This window comes from Theropithecus gelada, chromosome 10, assembly GCF_003255815.1.
Source record: "Theropithecus gelada isolate Dixy chromosome 10, Tgel_1.0, whole genome shotgun sequence".
Classification (NCBI taxonomy): Eukaryota; Metazoa; Chordata; class Mammalia; order Primates; family Cercopithecidae; genus Theropithecus; species Theropithecus gelada.
The window spans coordinates 74249304-74267339 of NC_037678.1; the positions used below are offsets into that span (position 1 = coordinate 74249304).

General features: G+C 40.0%; 1 protein-coding gene across 3 annotated transcripts in view; it reads left to right on the plus strand.

Annotated features, from left to right (window-relative positions):
• The window catches only part of PTPRA (protein tyrosine phosphatase, receptor type A), a 174476-nt gene that overhangs the window by 68510 nt on the left and 87930 nt on the right, over nt 1–18036 (plus strand). For 2 of the 3 annotated variants that reach the window (XM_025400744.1, XM_025400745.1), the window contains one exon: nt 16876–16918. The exons of the other annotated variant lie outside the window; for it this stretch is intronic. The gene's annotated coding sequence lies outside the window, so the exon portion shown is untranslated. The remainder of the gene's footprint in view (nt 1–16875; nt 16919–18036) is intronic. 3 annotated transcript variants of the gene reach the window in all.

The following is an 18036-nucleotide window of genomic DNA, read 5'->3' on the forward strand; positions in this document are numbered from 1 at the left end:
AACACTTTGGGAGGCCAAGGTGGGTGGATTACTTGAGGTCAGGAGTTTCAGACCAGCCTGGCCAACATGCTGAAACCCCTCATCTATTAAAAATTCAAAAATTAGCTGGGCATGGTGGCAGGCACCTGTAGCCCCAGCTACTTGGAAGGTTGAAGCAGGAGAATCCCTTAAACCCAGGAGGCGGAGGTTGCAGTGAGCTGAGATCACACCACTGCACTCCAGCCTATAGTCCCAGTTACTGGGGAGGCTGAGGTGGGAGGATTGCTTGATCCCAGGAGGCGGAGGCTGCAGTGAGCCAAGATTGCTCCACTGCACTCCAGCATGGGTGACAGAGTGAGACCCTGTCTCAAGATAGATAGATAGATAGATAGACAGACAGACAGACAGACAGACAGAGAGAGCACAGTGGCTCATGCCTGTAATCCTAACACTTTGGGAGGCCGAGGTGGGAGGATCACCTTAGGTTAGGAGTTCAAGACCAGCCTGCCCAACATGGTGAAACCCCGTCTCTACTAAAATACAAAAATGAGCCAGTCATGATGGCGGGTGCGTGTAAACCTAGCTACTCAGGAGGCTGAGACGGGAGAATCGCTTGAACCCAGGAGACGGTGGTTGCAGTGAGCTGAGATCGTGCCACTGCACACCAGCCTGGGCAACTAAGCGAGACTCCATCTCAAAAAAAAAAAAATTAAAAGGTTTCATTTCATTTTAGTCACAAGAAATACATTTTAAATATGCAAATCTCAAATCTATTAAATCTTTACAGACTGATTCTTTCCAAATCAGAGCATATGTATTCAGGATAATGCCAAATATCAGAGAAAACTAGAACACAGCAGCTTGTTTTTACTGATCAGATCTCGTCCCTTAAGGCTGTAATGAAAGAGCTATGTGCTTTGAAATCACCTTTTTTTTTTTTTTTTTTTTTGAGTTGGAGTCTCGCTTTTTTGCCCAGGCTGGAACCCAGTGGCACGATCTTGGCTCACTACAACCTTCCTTTCCCGGGTTCAAGCAGTTCTCCTGCCTCAGCCTCCTGAGTTGTTGGGATTTCAGGCGCCCACCATCACACCCAGCTAATTTTTGTATTTTTAGTAGAGATGGTGTTTTGCTGTGTTGGTCAGGCTGATCTCAAACTCCTGACCTCAGGTGATCCGCTTGCCTCAGCCTCCCAAAGTGCTGGGATTACAGTCATGAGCCACTGTGCCCAGCCTCTGAAATCACCTTTTCTGTAATGCTACTTTGTTCAATAAAAATGACATATTAATATCCCTTTTTAAAATACATACAATGTAGTTATTAACTGTAGTCTCCATGATGAGCAATAGATCTCTTGAACTTACTCCTCCTAACTGAATTTTGTGTCCTTTGTCTAGTATTTCCCCAATTCCCCTACCCACCAACCTCTGGTAACCACCATTTTACTCTCTATTTCTATGAGTTCAACTTTTTATACTCCACATGTAAGTGAGATCGTGTGATATTTGTCTTTCTGTGTCTAGCTTATTTTGTTTAACATAATGTCCTCCAGGTTTATCCATGTTATCACAAACGACAGAATTTATTCTTTTTTTAAGGCTGAATAGTGTTCCATTGTGTATGTATGCCACATTTTCTTTCTCCATTCGTCCATCTATGAATGAAAACAGGTTGATTTCATATCTTAGCTATTGTGAATAATGCTGCAATGAACATAGTAGTACAGATATCTCTTCAACATACCCATATTAGTTATATCCTTTAGATATATATCCAGTAGGGGGAATTACTGAATCATACAGTAGTTCTATTTAAAATTTTTTGTTTTTTAATTTTGTTGTTTAGAGACAGGGTCTCGCTCTGTCACCAAGGCTGTAGCACAGTAGTGCAATCATAGCTCCCTGTAGGCTCAAGTGCTTTACCTCAGCTTCCCTACTACAGGCACGTGCCACTATACTCAGCTAATTTTTAAAAATTGTTTGTAGAGGCCAGGTGTGGTGGCTCATGCCTGTAATCCTAGCAATTTGGGAGACCGAGACGGATGGATCACCTGAAGTCAGGAGTTCGATGCTAGCCTGACCACCATGGTGAAACCCTATCTCTACTAAAAATACAAAATAATTAGCTGGGCATGGCTGCACATGCTTATGATCCCAGCTACTTGGGAGGCTGAGGCAGGAGAATCACTTGAACCCGGGAGGCAGAGGTTGCAGTGAGCCAAGATCTTGCCATTGCACTCCAGCCTGGGCGACAAGAGTGAAAATCCATCTCAAAAAAAAAAAAAAAAATTATTTGTAGAGACAGGGTCTTACAATATTGACCAGGCAGGTCTCAAACTCCTGGCTTCAAGCAGTCTTCCTGTCTTGGTCTCCCAGAGTGCTGAGATTACAGCCATGAGCCACTGCATCCAGCCTTATTTTTAATTTTTTTGAGGAATCTCCATACATGTTGTCCATAATGGCTATACTTATTTACCTTGTCACCTTATTGTATAATGGTGCATTTCTCAGAATGTGTCCTTACTGTGTGACACATAACTATATTTGAAGTAAGTTTCTTATAGATAGCATATAGTTGGGTTTTTTGTTTTTTTTTTTTTGTAATAGAGACAGGGTCTTGCTGTGTTGCCCAGGCTGGTCTTGAACTTCTGGGCTCAAGCAATATGCCTGCCCGGGCCTCCCAAAATGTTGGTACTATAGACATGAGCCACCATGCCTGGCCTAGGTCTTTTTTTTTTTTTTTTTGAGACAGGGTCTCACTTTTGTCGCCCAAGCTGGAGTGCTGTGGTGCAATCATGGCTCACTGCAGCCTCAACCTCCTAGACTCAATCAGTCCTCCACCTCAGCCTCCTGAGTAGCTGGGATTACAGATGCATGCCATCACGCCTGGCTAATTTTTGTTTTGTTTGGGGTTTTTTTGGTAGAGACAGGGTTTTTCCATGTTGCCTAGGCTGGTCTCAAACTCCTGGGCTGAAGTGATCCACCTACCTTGGCCTCCCAAAGTGCTGGAATTACAAGCATAAACCATTACACCTGGTCTAGTTGGGTTCTTTTTTAAAAGAATCAGTTCTACTCATTTCTTTTAGTTGGTATGTATAAACCATTTATATTTAATATAATTTTTGATACTTTGGATTTAAATTTGCCATTTTTGTTTCGTTCATTATTTTTGTTGTTCTGTTTTCCCTTTCCTGTTTTACAGTGGGTTCCTTGAACATTTTTTAGTATTTCGAGTATATCTCTTTATGAAGTTTTTTGTGTGATAGCTCTAGGAGTATATATGTAGATAACTTATTACAGTCTATTAATATCAACTTTTTACCACCTTAAGTAGAATGTAGAAACTTTACCACCTTTTAGTTCCTTGTACCTTGCTTTTTTTTTTTTTTTTTTTGAGGTGGAGTCTCGCTCTGTCACCAGGTTGGAGTGCAGTGGCGTGATCTTGGCTCACTGCAATCTCCACCTCCCGGGTTCAAGCCATTCACCTGCCTCAGCCCCTCTGAGTGGCTGGGATTACAGGTGCATGCCACCACACCCAGCTAATTTTTGTATTTTTAGTAGAGATGGGGTTTCACCATGTTGACCAGGATGGTCTCGATCTCCTGACCTCATGATCCGCTGGCCTCGGCCTCCCAAATTGCTGGGATTACAAGTGTGAGCCATTGTGCCTGGCACACCTTCCTTCTTTATGGCACAGTTGTCTTAAATATTACCTCTACATACAAGGAGAACCACATCAGGCACTGCTGTCATTTTTACTTTCAACCATCAAACATAATTTTTAAAACTCAAGAGAAGAATTGCTTAGTGTAAGTATGTGTATATGTATATGAATAAACATACATATATGCATAACACATATATGGATATATGCATAGATAGACACACACACTCACCCTTTCCATTGCTTTTTCTTTACTTCTATTTGAGGTTTTCTTCTATCATTTACTTCCTTTCTGACAGAGTTTCTTTAGCCATTCTTTTCAAAGCTGATTTGTTGCTGACACATTTTTAGTTTTGTTCATCTGCCAGTATTTTTATTTCATTTTTATTTCTGAAGGATATTTTCACTGTCTATAGAATTTTGGCTTGATAGTTATTTTCTTTCAGCATTTGAAAAATATTTTATCCATCCTTGTGGTTTCCATGGTTCCTGATGAAAAATCTGTGGTCTTTCAAATTGTTATTCTTCTATAAGTAATAGGTTGTTTCTCTCTAGTTGATTTCAGGACTTTTGTTTAGTTTTTAGAAGTTTGATTCTATAAATTTATATCTAAATTTGAGGCTGAGTGTGATGGCTCATGCCCATAATCCCAGCACTTTGAGAGGCCAAGGTAAGAAGATTTCATGAGCCCAGGAGTTTGAGACCAGCCAGGACAACATAGTGAGACCCCACCTCTAAAACAGATGGATGGATGGATGGATGGATGGATGGATGGATGGATGGATGGATGGATGGATAGATAGNGATGGATGGATGGATGGATGGATGGATGGATGGATGGATGGATGGATAGATAGATAGATAGATAGATAGATAGATAGATAGATGTTTTTGTTTTTGGTTTTTTCTTTTTTTGTGACAGAGTCTTGCTGTGTTGCCCAGGCTGGGGTGCAGTGGCTTGATCTCGGTTCACCACAACCTCCGCCTCCTGGATTCAAGAAAGTCTCCTGCCTCAGCCTCCCCCAAGTAGCTTGGATTACAGGTGCCCACCGCCACACCCAACTCATTTTTTGTATTTTTAGTAGAGACAGGGTTTCACCGTGTTGGCCAAGCTGGTCTAGAGCTCTTGACCTCAGATGATCCCCATGCCTCGGCCTCCCAAAGTGCTGGGATTACAAGCGTGAGCCACCGCACCCGTAGATGGTTTTTAGCCATTATTTCTTCAATTTTTTTTTTCATTTATCTGTTCATTCTCTTACTGTTGGGACCCTGATAGCATGAATGTTAGATCTTTGTTATTATCCCACAAGACTTTGAAACTGTGTTAATTACTTTTCAATCTACTTTCTCTCTTGTACAGACTGGATGATTTCCATTCATTTAAGTTTACTAATTTGTTTCCTCTATCATTTCTCTTTTGCTGTTGAGCCCATCCACTGGGTCTTTTTAATTTCAGAAATTTTATTTTATTTATTTATTTTTATTTATTTATTTATTTTTTTGAGACGGAGTCTCGCTGTGTCGCCCAGGCTGGAGTGCAGTGGCCGGATCTCAGCTCATTGCAAGCTCCGCCTCCCGGGTTTTTACGCCATTCTCCTGCCTCAGCCTCCCGAGTAGCTGGGACTACAGGCGCCCACCACCTCGCCCGGCTAGTTTTTTGTATTTTTTAGTAGAGACGGGGTTTCACCGTGTTAGCCAGGATGGTCTCGAACTCCTGACCTCGTGATCCGCCCGTCTCGGCCTCCCAAAGTGCTGGGATTACAGGCTTGAGCCACCGCGCCCGGCCAGAAATTTTATTTTTAAAAATTGCATTTGGTACTCCTTATGTCTTCTATATGCTGAGTGTTTATAATGTCTTGTTTGAGCAGTTTCATGAGCGCTGTTTTAAATTCTTTTCAAATAATTCCAAAATCTATATTATCTTGGTATTGTCATCTGTTGATTGCCTTTTTTCATTCAAGTTGAGATTTTCATGTTCCTGGTATAATGAATAGTTTTGGATTGCATCCTGGCACTTGGAATATTGTGCTATGAGATTCTGGTTCCTATTTAAATTTTTATATTTAACAGACAGTCAACCTTTTTAGGTTTAGGACACATACCCTGGCCCATTTTTTTTGGCTGTGGTTAAGTTTTCAGTCTTGTTTTACTGTTCTGGTCTGTGCTACTGAGAGGCCAGTCTGAAATTTAGGTGTTATTCCAGAGCAGTGTTCATGCCTTTTGCTGTGTTGTTTCTGATCATTTTTACACATGGATTGCTCAGAGGCACATTTAGGATTTCATACACAGATTTAGAGAATTCATTTCTCTAGCTCTCTCCTCACCATAATCCTTTCCCAATTCTGTAGTTTTGCTGGGATTAGGACTCCATCTAGTTATTCCAGGGTAGAGAAAGATGACTTCACCCACATTCTATGCAGCTGTAACATGGAGAAGTGGGAAAAGACGTGCCACCTCGTTATGGCAGAGTTGTGTTGGAAGGCAGAATGCTGTTCACAATTTCTGGGCCACAGTGTCTGGTGAGGAAAAGGAGGGATACCCCCCCTTTTTTTTAGTTTGCCTGGAGTAGGATAGGCATGGTCAAAATGTTTTTGTCTGCTGAGCTGCCCCTTTCCCAGTCCTTTACCTAGAGAGGGCAGGCTTTTCTTGGCACTTTCTTGTCTGTGCTTACTGGTTCTTTCAGATTGTGGCTTTAGAGCTTGGACTACGGCATATCACAAGTTAAACCAAACCAAACAAAAAAATAGGGAGCTTCCTGTTGGGTCAGTCCTCATGTTCCCTGGTCCCTAGCCAATCTACCTTCTTTTTTCTACTTTTCAGAATTTTTCTGTCATTTGTATCATGAATTTCATCTAGAATGTTTGATCATAATCAGTGGGAAGGGCCAGGCACGGAGGCTCATGCCTGTAATCCCAGCACTTTGGGAGGCCAAGGCGAGCGGATCACCTAAGGTGAGGAGTTCGAGACCAGCCTGACCAACATAGTGAAACCCCGTCTCTACTAAAAATACAAAAAAATTAGCCGGGCCTGGTGGGGGGCACCTATAATCCCAGCTACTCGGGAGACTGAGATAGGAGAATCGTTTGAACCCAGGAGGTGGAGGTTGTAGTGAGCTGAGATCGCGCCATTGCACTCCAGCCCGGACAACAAGAGTGAAACTCCGTCCCCCCCAAAAAAAGAAATCAGTGGGAGGAATAGGGTGGAATATGCTTACTCCATCTTTTCCTGAACTGTAAATCCCTGCTGTAATTTTAAATTATGAACTTTATGTTTAGTTCCAGTAGTTTGTTTTAACCTGTGTACATAGTCTTTCAAATACAAATAACAGTTAGGAGGTTTTCCCCAAATAATTATATCTTTTTTTTTTTTTTTTTTTAAAAGAGACCAGGTCTCACTGTATCGCCTAGGCTGGACTTGAACTCCTGTGCTCAGGCAATCCTCCTCCCTCAGCCTTCCAAGTAACTGGGACTACAGGTATATACCCCTATACCTGGCTGTTTTCTTATCCCATTATCTACTTTTGGAACAGGGATTGGCAAACTATAATCTGTTTCCCATATCCAGCTCACTTCTTATTTTGGTATGGCAGACAAGCTCAGAATAGGTTTTCCTTTTTTTTGGAGACAGGTCTCACTTTGTCACCCATGCTGGAGTGCATTGGTATAAACACAGCTCACTTCAGCCTCGACCTCCCAGGCTCATGGGATCCTCCTGTCTCAGAGAGAGAAAGAGAGAGAGAAAAAAAAAAGAAATTATATGAAATTCAAATTTCAACGTTTTATTAGAATATGCCATGTTCATTTGTTTATATATTGTCTATGTCTGCCTTCATGGTATGACAGCATAGTTGAGTAGTTGAAGCTAAGACTTAATTGCCAGCCCTTTTTCCAGATGATTTGTAAATCCTAGAGGTGATAACCAGCATCCCTTTCTTGTTCTGCTTTAGTGATACTGGTATTTCAAGATACATAATTTTCGGCCGGGCGCGATGGCTCAAGCCTGTAATCCCAGCACTTTGAGAAGCTGCGGCGAGCAGATCACAAGGTCAGGAAATCAAGACCATCCTGGCTAACACGGTGAAACCCCGTCTCTACTAAAAATATAAAAAAAAATTAGCCGGGCGTGGTGGCAGGTGCCTGTAGTCCTAGCTACTCAGGAGGCTGAGGCAGGAGAATGGCGTGAACCTGGGAGGCGGAGCTTGCAGTGAGCACAGATCGCGCCACTGCACTCTAGCCTGGGCGACAGAGCGAGACTCCGTCTCAAAAAAAAAACAAAAAAAAACAACATAATTTTCTCAGGTGAAAAATTCTTTTGTTTCTGGTTTCTAGGTATTTGTGAGATATTTGTCTCACAAAATTGGTTCTTTTCTTTGGGTTGTTGTTGTTGTTGTTGTTGTGTTTTGAGATAGTCTCTCTCTGTTGCCCAAGCTGGAGTGCAGTGGCACGATCTCGGCTCACTGCAACCTCTGCCTCCTGGGTTCAAGCAGTTCTCCTGCCTCGGCCTCCCTAGTAGCTGGGATTACAGGTGCCCACCACCACACCAGGCTAATTTTTGTATTTTTAGTAGAGATGGGGTTTCACCATGTTGGCCAGGCTGGTCTCAAACTCCTGACCTCAGGTGATCTGCCCTCCTTGGCCTCCCAAAGTGCTGGGATTACAGGCATGAGCCACTGCGCCTTGCCTCTTTTCCTCTGTTATCTGACTTACCGGATGGCATCTGTTAGGTAAATCAGAAACCAAAGAGGAGTAGCATTCACCACTCCCTGTCACCCCAAAAGCAAATCTATTATCATGCCCTGTGCAGTTTACTTCCTGAATATCTTCTTACTTGTAACACTTTTGCAGCTCCACCAGTAACATCAAACTGGACTGTCCACGTCCAGTGCTATGTTCTCTACACCCAGCTAAATGAAGTGTTCATTCCAAAATGCAGGGCAGGTAGATCACTGTCATGCTTCTGTTATTCAAAGGCTTCTTAATGCTTATAGGACAAAGAAAAATCACCCTTGTGTGGCCCTACCCTGTATACATCTCCAGCTTCCTGGCACCTGCTCCCCTTTGCTCTTTATGCTTCAGACACAGTGGCTTCTTTCACACCCTGCTCCTACCCTTTCTGAGGTTACTGACTAGCATGGACTTCCCTGCCCTTCTTAATGCCTCCCTGATTTCTGTTCCTCTTCTTCTTGTCAGCTCAGGAGTCTCAGTGCCTTAGGGAGGCCTTGGCTGAGCTCCCTGACTAGGTCAAATTTTCTTCTTCTGTAGGCTCTTAGAGTCCTATAATTCTCTTTTCTATCACTTCTCGTATTTGTCTGTGAGGTGATTTGTTTAATGTCAGTTTTCTGCTACTAGACTGTAAGCTTCATGAAGATAGGGATTCTGTTAGAATTCGTTCACTTTCTAGTAGAAGGAACAGGGCCTAGCCCATAGTAAATACTGAGTAAGTGGGTTATTTCCCCAATGATTGCCTTTTTAAAGAAAACCAGTTCTGTAAACCAGCATTCATCAGGTTTATCATACGGCTTTTTATATTTTTGAATTATTTTTTGTGAGGATTTTTATTAATATGTTTCCCAATAGTGGACCATGGTTAAATTTTTGAAATAAGCCTTAGTTGATCAGGTTATGGTATAATGATAACATATGCTGCTTTTTCTTTGCTAGGATTTTAAGATTTTACAGTTAAAGTTATTTTCTTTTTTGTGTGTTTTGTCAGATTTTGACCTCAGTGTTACACTAGTATTTTCATGGCTTATTTTATTCCTGTCTTTTATTTTCAACTTTTCTATATCCTTAAGCTTAAAAATGTCTCTTTTCAACAGCATATAAATGAGGGGTTTTATTATTAGGTTTTATAATTTTTGTATTTTAATTGGAGCATTTAGTTCGTTTAATATAGTTAATATATTCTTTGCTTTCTATTTTCCTCAAAGATTTGAATAGAACAAAAGGCTCACCTCCCCCAAGCAAGAGGGAATTCTCTGGCAGTCTGCCTTTGCACTTGAATTGCAACTCCTGCCTGAATCTCCAGCCTGCCAGCCTCTTCTATTATGAGTCAATTCCTTAAAATAAATCTATATGATATATATTTAATATAATATATAATGTGGCTACTACCTAGAATTAATATATACTTAATATGACATATAATATAATTACAGTAGTACCTTCTTATCTGGGGGAGGCACTATGTTCCAAGACTCCCAGTGGATGCCTGAAACCACAGATATATATTTCCCTATAAATACATAGCTGTGATAAAGTTTAATTTATAAATTAGGCACAGTAAAAAATTAACAATAACTAATAATAAAATACAACAATTATAATAATATGCCAGCATGTTCCTTTTTCTGTTTTTTCTTGCTTTTTGGATTGATAGACTTTTTTACTATCCTAGCTTTTTCCTCTCTTGCCAAGTTATAGACCCTGTTCTTTTAGTGGTTACCCTACAGATTACAACACATAGCCTACGTGTATCACATTAATGTAATTGATGTATTAGTATATTTGTTCTTAGACAATACAAAGATCTTGGAACACTTTTAACTTCTCTCATCTGTTCCATATATATATATATATATCCATTCCATATTATATATATATAATTTGTGTATTCTAATCATATGTGTTTTAAAACCCATAAGACATTATTATTGTTTTATATGGTCACCATTCATTTAGATCTATCTACATATTACCATTTCCATTTTTCGTCACTGCTTTTTTAACCTTATTGAGATTATTTACTTTCTGCTTGAAGAACATATTTTAATAACTTCTTAGTATTGTTTTGCTGCTAATGAATTGTCTTGAGTTTTCTTGGTCTGAAGGTTTTTAAATTTTGCCTTTAGGGGCCAAACGTGGTGGCTCACACCTGTAATCCCAGCACTTTTGGAGGCGGAGGCCAGTGGGTCACTTGAGGTCAGGAGTTCAAGACCAGCCTGGCCAGCATAGCGAAACATGGGTCCCTACTAAATACACAAAAATTAGCCAGGCATGGTGGTGGGCACCTGTAATCCCAGCTACCCAGGAGGCTGAGGCAGGAGAATTGCTTGAACCCAGGAGAGAGAGGTTGCAGTGAGCCGAGATTGTGCCACTGTACTCCAGCCTGGGCAACCGAGTGAATTTTTTTTTTTTTTACCTTTAGGTTCTTAAAATATAATTTTATAATATATATAAATATTTTAATGTTTTAATATAAATATAATTTTTTGGTGGCAAATTTTTTTTTGCCCTTTGAAAATATTCATTTGTTTGTCTTCTGGCTTCTGTCTATATTAGTTAGGATTCTTCAAGAAACAGATTCAATAGGTTATAGGTGTGTTTTATTTCATTTTGTTTTTTTAAAATTTTTATTTATTTTTTCAAGACATGGTCTTGACTTATCATTCACACTGGAATATAGTGATGTGATCATAGCCCATTACAGCCTCGAACACTTGGGCTTAAGCAATACTCCTGTCTCAGCCTTCCAAGTCACTGAGACTGCAGGCATGTGCCACCGCACCTGGCTTATTTTATTTTTATATATATGTGTGTGTGTGTGTGTGTATATATATATGCTTTTATATTTATATAATACTTTATATATGTTATATTAAAATATATTTTATATTATTTAAAATATATATATACATATTCTTATCTGTAGTTTCATTCTTATTCGCAGTTTCAATTACCCATGGCTAACTACAGTCTGAAAATATTAAACGGAAAATTCAGTGATAAACAATTCATAAGTTTCGTGTACTATTCTAAGTAGCATGATGAAACCTTGCACCTATCCTGCTCCATCCAGCCCAGGACTTGAATCATCCCTTTGTCTGATTTATCCATGCTCTAGTCACTATCCACCCATTAGTCCCTTAGCCATCTGGGTTATAAGATCAACTGTAGCAATACTGCAGTGCTTGTGTTCAAGTAATGCTTATTTTACTTAATAATGGCCCAAAGTGCAAGGGTAGTGGTAGCATATTGTTACAGTTGTTCTATTTTATTATAAGTTGTTGCTGTTAATCTCTTACTGTGCCTTATTTCTAAATTAAAGTTTACCATAGGTACGTTTGTATAGGAACGAAATATAGTTTATGTAGGGTTCAGTACCATCTATGGTTTCAGGCATCTACTGGGAGTCTCGGAACATATCCCCCCCCCCCCCCAGATAAGCGGGTAGTACTGAAATTGTGTTGAATATATGCATATTATATTAAATATTAGTCATATATTACATACATATTATATAGATTTATTTATTTATTTATTTATTTTTTATTTTATTTTTTTTTTTGAGACGGAGTCTCGCTCTGTCGCCCAGGCTGGAGTGCAGTGGCCGGATCTCAGCTCACTGCAAGCTCCGCCTCCCGGGTTCACGCCATTCTCCTGCCTCAGCCTCCCAAGTAGCTGGGACTACAGGCGCCCGCCACCTCACCCGGCTAGTTTTTTGTATTTTTTAGTAGAGACGGGGTTTCGCCGTGTTAGCCAGGATGGTCTCAATCTCCCGACCTCGTGATCCGCCCGTCTTGGCCTCCCAAAGTGCTGGGATTACAGGCTTGAGCCACCGCGCCCGGCTATATAGATTTATTTTAAGGAATTGATTCAGTCGGGGAGGCTAGCAGACTAGAGACCCAGGAAGGAACTGCAGTTCAAGTTCAAGGGTAGTCTGCTGGAGAATTCCCTCTTGCGTGGAGGAGGTCAGCCTTTTGTGCTATTCAGACCTTCAGTCATATGGATGAAGCCCACCTACATTATGGAGGGCAACCTTGCTGCACTCAAGGTCCATTGATTTAAATGTAAATCTCATCCAAAAAAACCCCTCACAGAAATATCCAGAATAACCTTTAACCAAATACGTGGACACTGTGATGCGGCCCAGTGAAATTAACAATCACAAGTCTACCCTTTGTCAGCTTGGCACCCTTAGGTATCTCCTTAAGCCATTATTAATCTCCAAATAAAGACAATAACAAAGTCATACTTCTGCTTAGCATGAAAGAACTATCTTGCATGTAGCTGAAAACACACTATTCCTTTCTCTAGAAGAGGAAGCAAATTATTTTGTTGATGTTTACCCTTCTTGATATCCTGCAACTTAAATTCTCAAGTTTAAGAAAAAGGTAATGCTTCAGTATTATGATCAGCTGTTAATCTAGTTGTTTTCTTTGACGAAAATATTTTTGTATCCATTTTCTATTGATGCCTAGCAAAACATGCCCAAATTTCATATTTTAAAGCAACAGCCATCTAAAATTGGCTCACAGTTCTGTGAATATCAATCAGTGCTGGGTAGCTGTTTGGTTCCTCTACTGGTTCTTTTTTTTCTTTCTTTTCTTTTGACAAAGTGTCTCACTCTGCCACCCAGGCTGGAGTGCAGTAGCACAATCTCGGGTCACTGTAACCTCTGCCTCCCAGGCTCAAGCAATTCTTCTGTCTCAACCTTCTGAGTAGCTGCAATTACGGACGCACACCACTACTGCCTGGCTAATTTTTTTATTTTTAGTAGAGATGGGGTTTCACCATGTTGGCCAGGCTGGTCTCAAACTCCTAACCTCAAATGACCCACCTGCCTCAGCCTCCCAAAGTGGTGGGATTACAGGCATGTGCCGCCACGCCCGGCCCCTCTGCTGGTTTTGATTGGAGTCATTCATGCAACTGTAATCATCTAATGGTTCATTTGGGACTCAGATTATCTCAAGCACATGTCTGGCAGTTGGTGTCACTTGTTGATTGGGCCTCTCTCTTAATGTAAGGAAGTAAGCCAAAGCTTCTCATATTATGACAGCAGTGTTTCCATAGAGCCAAATGACAGCTGCAAGTTCTCTTGAGGTATCAACTTGGAAGACACACTATTACTTCTGCATTTTATTGATTTAAGCAAGTCACAGAGCCAGCTCAAATTAAAGGAATGGAGAAATAAACTTCACCTGTTGATAGGAGTGGCAGTGTCTCACTGTAAAAGGCATGTGTACAAGGATGGGATTTTATGTAGCTATCTTTGCAAACAAACTGCCACAGTGTCTTTTTTCCTTTTGAGTGCTTAAAAAAATTGTTTTTAAATAATTATTTGGTTTTCAGAAATTTCACTATTGTATATCTAGACACAGATTTTCTTTTTGTTTATCTGCTTGGGGGGTTTTAGGGCTTCTTGGATCTGTGGTTTGATGTTTTTCCTCAGTTTTGGAGAATTTTCAGCCTTCGTCTGTTCTTCAAATATTTCTTCTGTTCCATTTCTCCCTTTCTGCTTTTCTGAAACTGGAATTACATGTAGGTTAGATCATTTCATTGTATCCTTTATACCTCTTACTTTCGCCTTGGAATTTTTTTATAAATCTTTTTGCTTCTCTCTGCTTCATTCTAGATACTTCCTTTTGACCTATTTTCCAGCTCACTAATTCTCTCTTCAGCTATATTTTATCTGTTCTTAAATTTATCCATTAAGATCTTTTTTTCAGATCTGCTATTACATTTTTATACCAATCTTGACTAAAATTCTTAATGCTACAGGACTGTTCTTATTGTCTGTTTTTTACTGATTCTCATGTTGCCTTTTTATGGACTAGACACTGTAGTTTTAAAATTATTTGTAGAAATAACCTGAGACTTATGATATATTTTTCAAGAGAGGATTTGTTTGTTTCTAACTTTGCCTAGGAGTCTTCAATCATTTTAATTCAGTTTCAGGGACCGATTTGCTTTTAAGCAGGGCTGTAGTCCCTACAGGGGTGGTCAACTTCAGTTCACTACCTAATATACCTATTATGTGTGGAGTACTTTGCTGGATGTTGGGTAGGTCTTGTGAGCAGAGCAGACCTCTCTGGTCTGTATGGAGCGTGGAGCTTGATTATAATTGACAGGTAAGTATATACATACACACACACACACACACGGCCGGGTGCAGTGGCTCACACTTGTAATCCCAGCACTTTGTGAGGCCAAGGCAGGTGGATCACTTGAGGTCAGGAGTTTGAGGCCAGCCTGGCCAACATGGTGAAACCCTGTCTCTTCTGAAAATACAAAAATTAGCCAGACATGGTGGCAGGTGCCTGTAATCCCAGCTACTCGAGAGGCTGAGGCATGATAATCACTTGAGCCCGGGAGATAGAGGTTGCAGTGAGCTGAGATTATGCCACTGTAATCCAGCCTGGGTGACAGAGTGAGACTCCATCTCAAAAAAAAAAAAAAAAAAAAAAAAAAAAAAATATATATATATATATATATATCTTATCTTAAAGATACATATATATCTTTGATAGATATAGATATTTATATAGCTAAGTAATTAATTATATATTAAGTTCTATTTAAGCAATGAGTAGGCTGCTATGGTTGTGAATGTTTGGAGTAGACAGAGGATAAGAATGGGTCTGCCATAATCAGCAGGGGCAGGTTTTGTTTAAGCTGAAAACTAAGAGGGCTTAGAACAGAAACTGCCAGGCAGAAGCAGTTACCAGTGTGAAGACTAGATGAGAACCAAAAATGTATGTGGGAGGAGGGAGGGGAAGTTGTGCAGTAGGAAGCTGAGATTGATTTAGAATTGTATCAATGAGCTTCCCCTGCAACCCCCATTTTTCTCCCATTTACCTTCAGAAAAATTAGTGATTTGACTACCAGTGAATCTAGGCTCCAGGTCTAGCTCTGTAGTTTTGTTCAAAACGAAACAGAAGGAGGGAGGAAAAAGAGAGCAAACATGGAATTGGGATGGGAAGTAAGGAAGAGAATCCATGAGAAGAGAGACTATGTCAAGTTTCTTCGTATTCCTTTTTTAATTATAGAAGAAAAGATCGGATAAGAATATTCCATCTTATTTCTCTGTTTAAAAGAGAGTAGGCCAGGCGCAGTGGCTCACGCGTGTAATCCCAGCACTTTGGGAGGCTGAGGCAGGCGGATCACAAGGTCAGGAGTTCGAGACCAGCCTGACCAACATGGTGAAAGCCTGTCTCTACTAAAATTACAAAAATTAGCCGGGCGTGGTAGCGCATGCCTGTAATCCCAGCTACTTGGGAGGCTGAGGCAGGAGAATCGCTTGAACCTGGGAGGCAGAGGTTACAGTGAGCCGAGATCGCGCCACTGTACTCCAGTCTGGGCAATAGAGTGAGACTCCTTCTCAAAAAAAAAAATAATAATAATAAAATAAAATAAATAAAAGAGCAAATGAATCAAAATGAAGAGAAGCCATTTTATCTGCCTCCTGGATGAAGAGTTTCATTGATGAACCTGAAATGTTTTGGTTAACATGAGAAAGGGGGGTGAGAAGATGCCTGAGATGTGAGCTCCTTGAGGACAAGAGCTGCTCTCTCTCTCCAGCCTGGCACAAGACAAGGAACTTAGTTGAATGAATGAACAAATAAGTAGTTCTCTGCTTTGAAGGAACTTGGTCTGTTATTAATTTACAAATCAGGTTTACCATTTATTTGCTTTATATAAGTTCTAGAGACAGATTAAGAAACCATTTCCTCTCATAATATTACTACCCTAAACTTCTGGTCTGATCTATGGATTGTAGAGCTTAAATTTCCTCAAAGCCCAACAGAGATTGTTACGCCAAGTAAATGGCATATTTCTCAGAGCCTTGTATTTTCTGTCTTTGGCCACAGACCTTAGGACTTAGGCTGATATCTGAGAAGGAAAAACTGGAACTTAGTAGAATCATGCTTCCTGTATCTTAATTTTCCAACTCTTATATAAGGTTTGCTTTTTCTAGAGAGAGACTAATCTGGAATGAGAATGAAATCTCGTCAGTAAAGGCAAAGCTTTAAGTGGGTCATCTGACTTTGCTTTTGTGCTCTACATTCACCCTGGTCATAAAAGGTCCTTTCATGAGTTTTCTAGGCTTTCATCACTGCCAGCCTCTCCACAGGCATTGTGAAAGTATTAAACTTCCTACCCTCCCCCATGCTTGTCTCATGGACTCTTTCGTAGAGTGCACACTGGACTGTGTTTAGCTCAGCAGGAACTCTTTGCAAACACTGAATACATGAACAATCCTCCTGAAAAGATAAGAGATTTCAGTATTGATTAGCTTCATACCCGCAGAAGTTAGCGTCTGCCAGTATCTGATAAACAGGGTGACTTGCAGCCTAATTTTTATGAAATTACTAGGCCAAAGTTTAAGAAGTGTTCGTGTTAAAGTTACTTATATATAAAATTTGCCTATAGATAATTTCTGTCAATAGGAGGTTGATGAATGCTTCACATAACCTAGATACTCCTAATTAAATGTTTTTTATTTCTTTTTTTCTAGGACACATGTTCAAAGAGCATAATTAACTTTTTAAAAGAAGCTAGTAAGTACTGAAATAGTTTTTTAAGTTTTTTCTACAGAAATGGAGGAGGAAAGGAAACATGGAATTCTGAAGGGCTACTTAGTAAGCTGCTTATGGCATAATCTGGGGTAGGGGTGCATGGTAAAGGATTTGCATTTTACTGAGATCCATACATGTCAAGGGAACTGTATGTAAAATTAGTCATATGTATTGATTTTTCAAGGACTATAGTCCATCAACTACAATAGGCTCCAAAAAATTCTGCTGAAATTAGCTTCTTGGGGCCTTCCAGTTTACCTACTATGTTATTCTCACTGTAAATATTCTCAACTTTTGGGGTTTTAGCCACTTAAGTTTTTTATTTTCTCTAATGTCTCTAGTATCTGCCTTCCTTTCCTGTCAATGCTAAACTCTGAGGTTCAGCAGTTCATTCTCTTCCCTCATTGCTTATAGCTTCATTACATTCATCTAGCAAAACCTTAATTCTGTATGTTCGCCATACCATTAGTGCTTAGAGCATTTTTTCAGAAAAGAATCCTGGAAAAATGGATCTTATCTCACCGGGGCCCTCGGGGCTGCTGGGCTGCCTGGTGTCAGCACTTCCTGCCATTTTCTATAGCACCAGTATTAGTCTTAATACTTTAAAAAACCATGTCCCACTATCTCCCCCTCCTCTCTTAGCCTTTGATCTTGCTGCGTACCTCATGGGGAAATCTTTAAGATGTCAGATTTCAGTTCACTCACTTTTCTACAATTTCTCCCATTTTTGCCTTTCTTATGTGCCTTCGCTTCCTTCCCATCTGATTCTTTATCGGCATTTACACAGATTGGTTCTTGCCTAACTTGACAGACCCTTTCTTGAGTGCAAATCAGTGGCTGTTTTTGCTAGGGTATAAAAATTCTATATCTAGTCACCTTGACAAAGTTACCCTGTTATTTCCAATAACTTACCTCATATAGAATCTTGTAGATTTTCTTTTTTTTTTTTTTAAGATGTTTTCTCACTTTGTCACCATGCCCAGCCTAAATTCTCGTAGGTTTTCTATGTAAACAATCAGATTTTCTACAAATATTAGTCTCCTTTCTAATTCTTATAATTTTAATTTCTTTTTCTTTTTTTTTTTTTTTTTTTTTTTTTT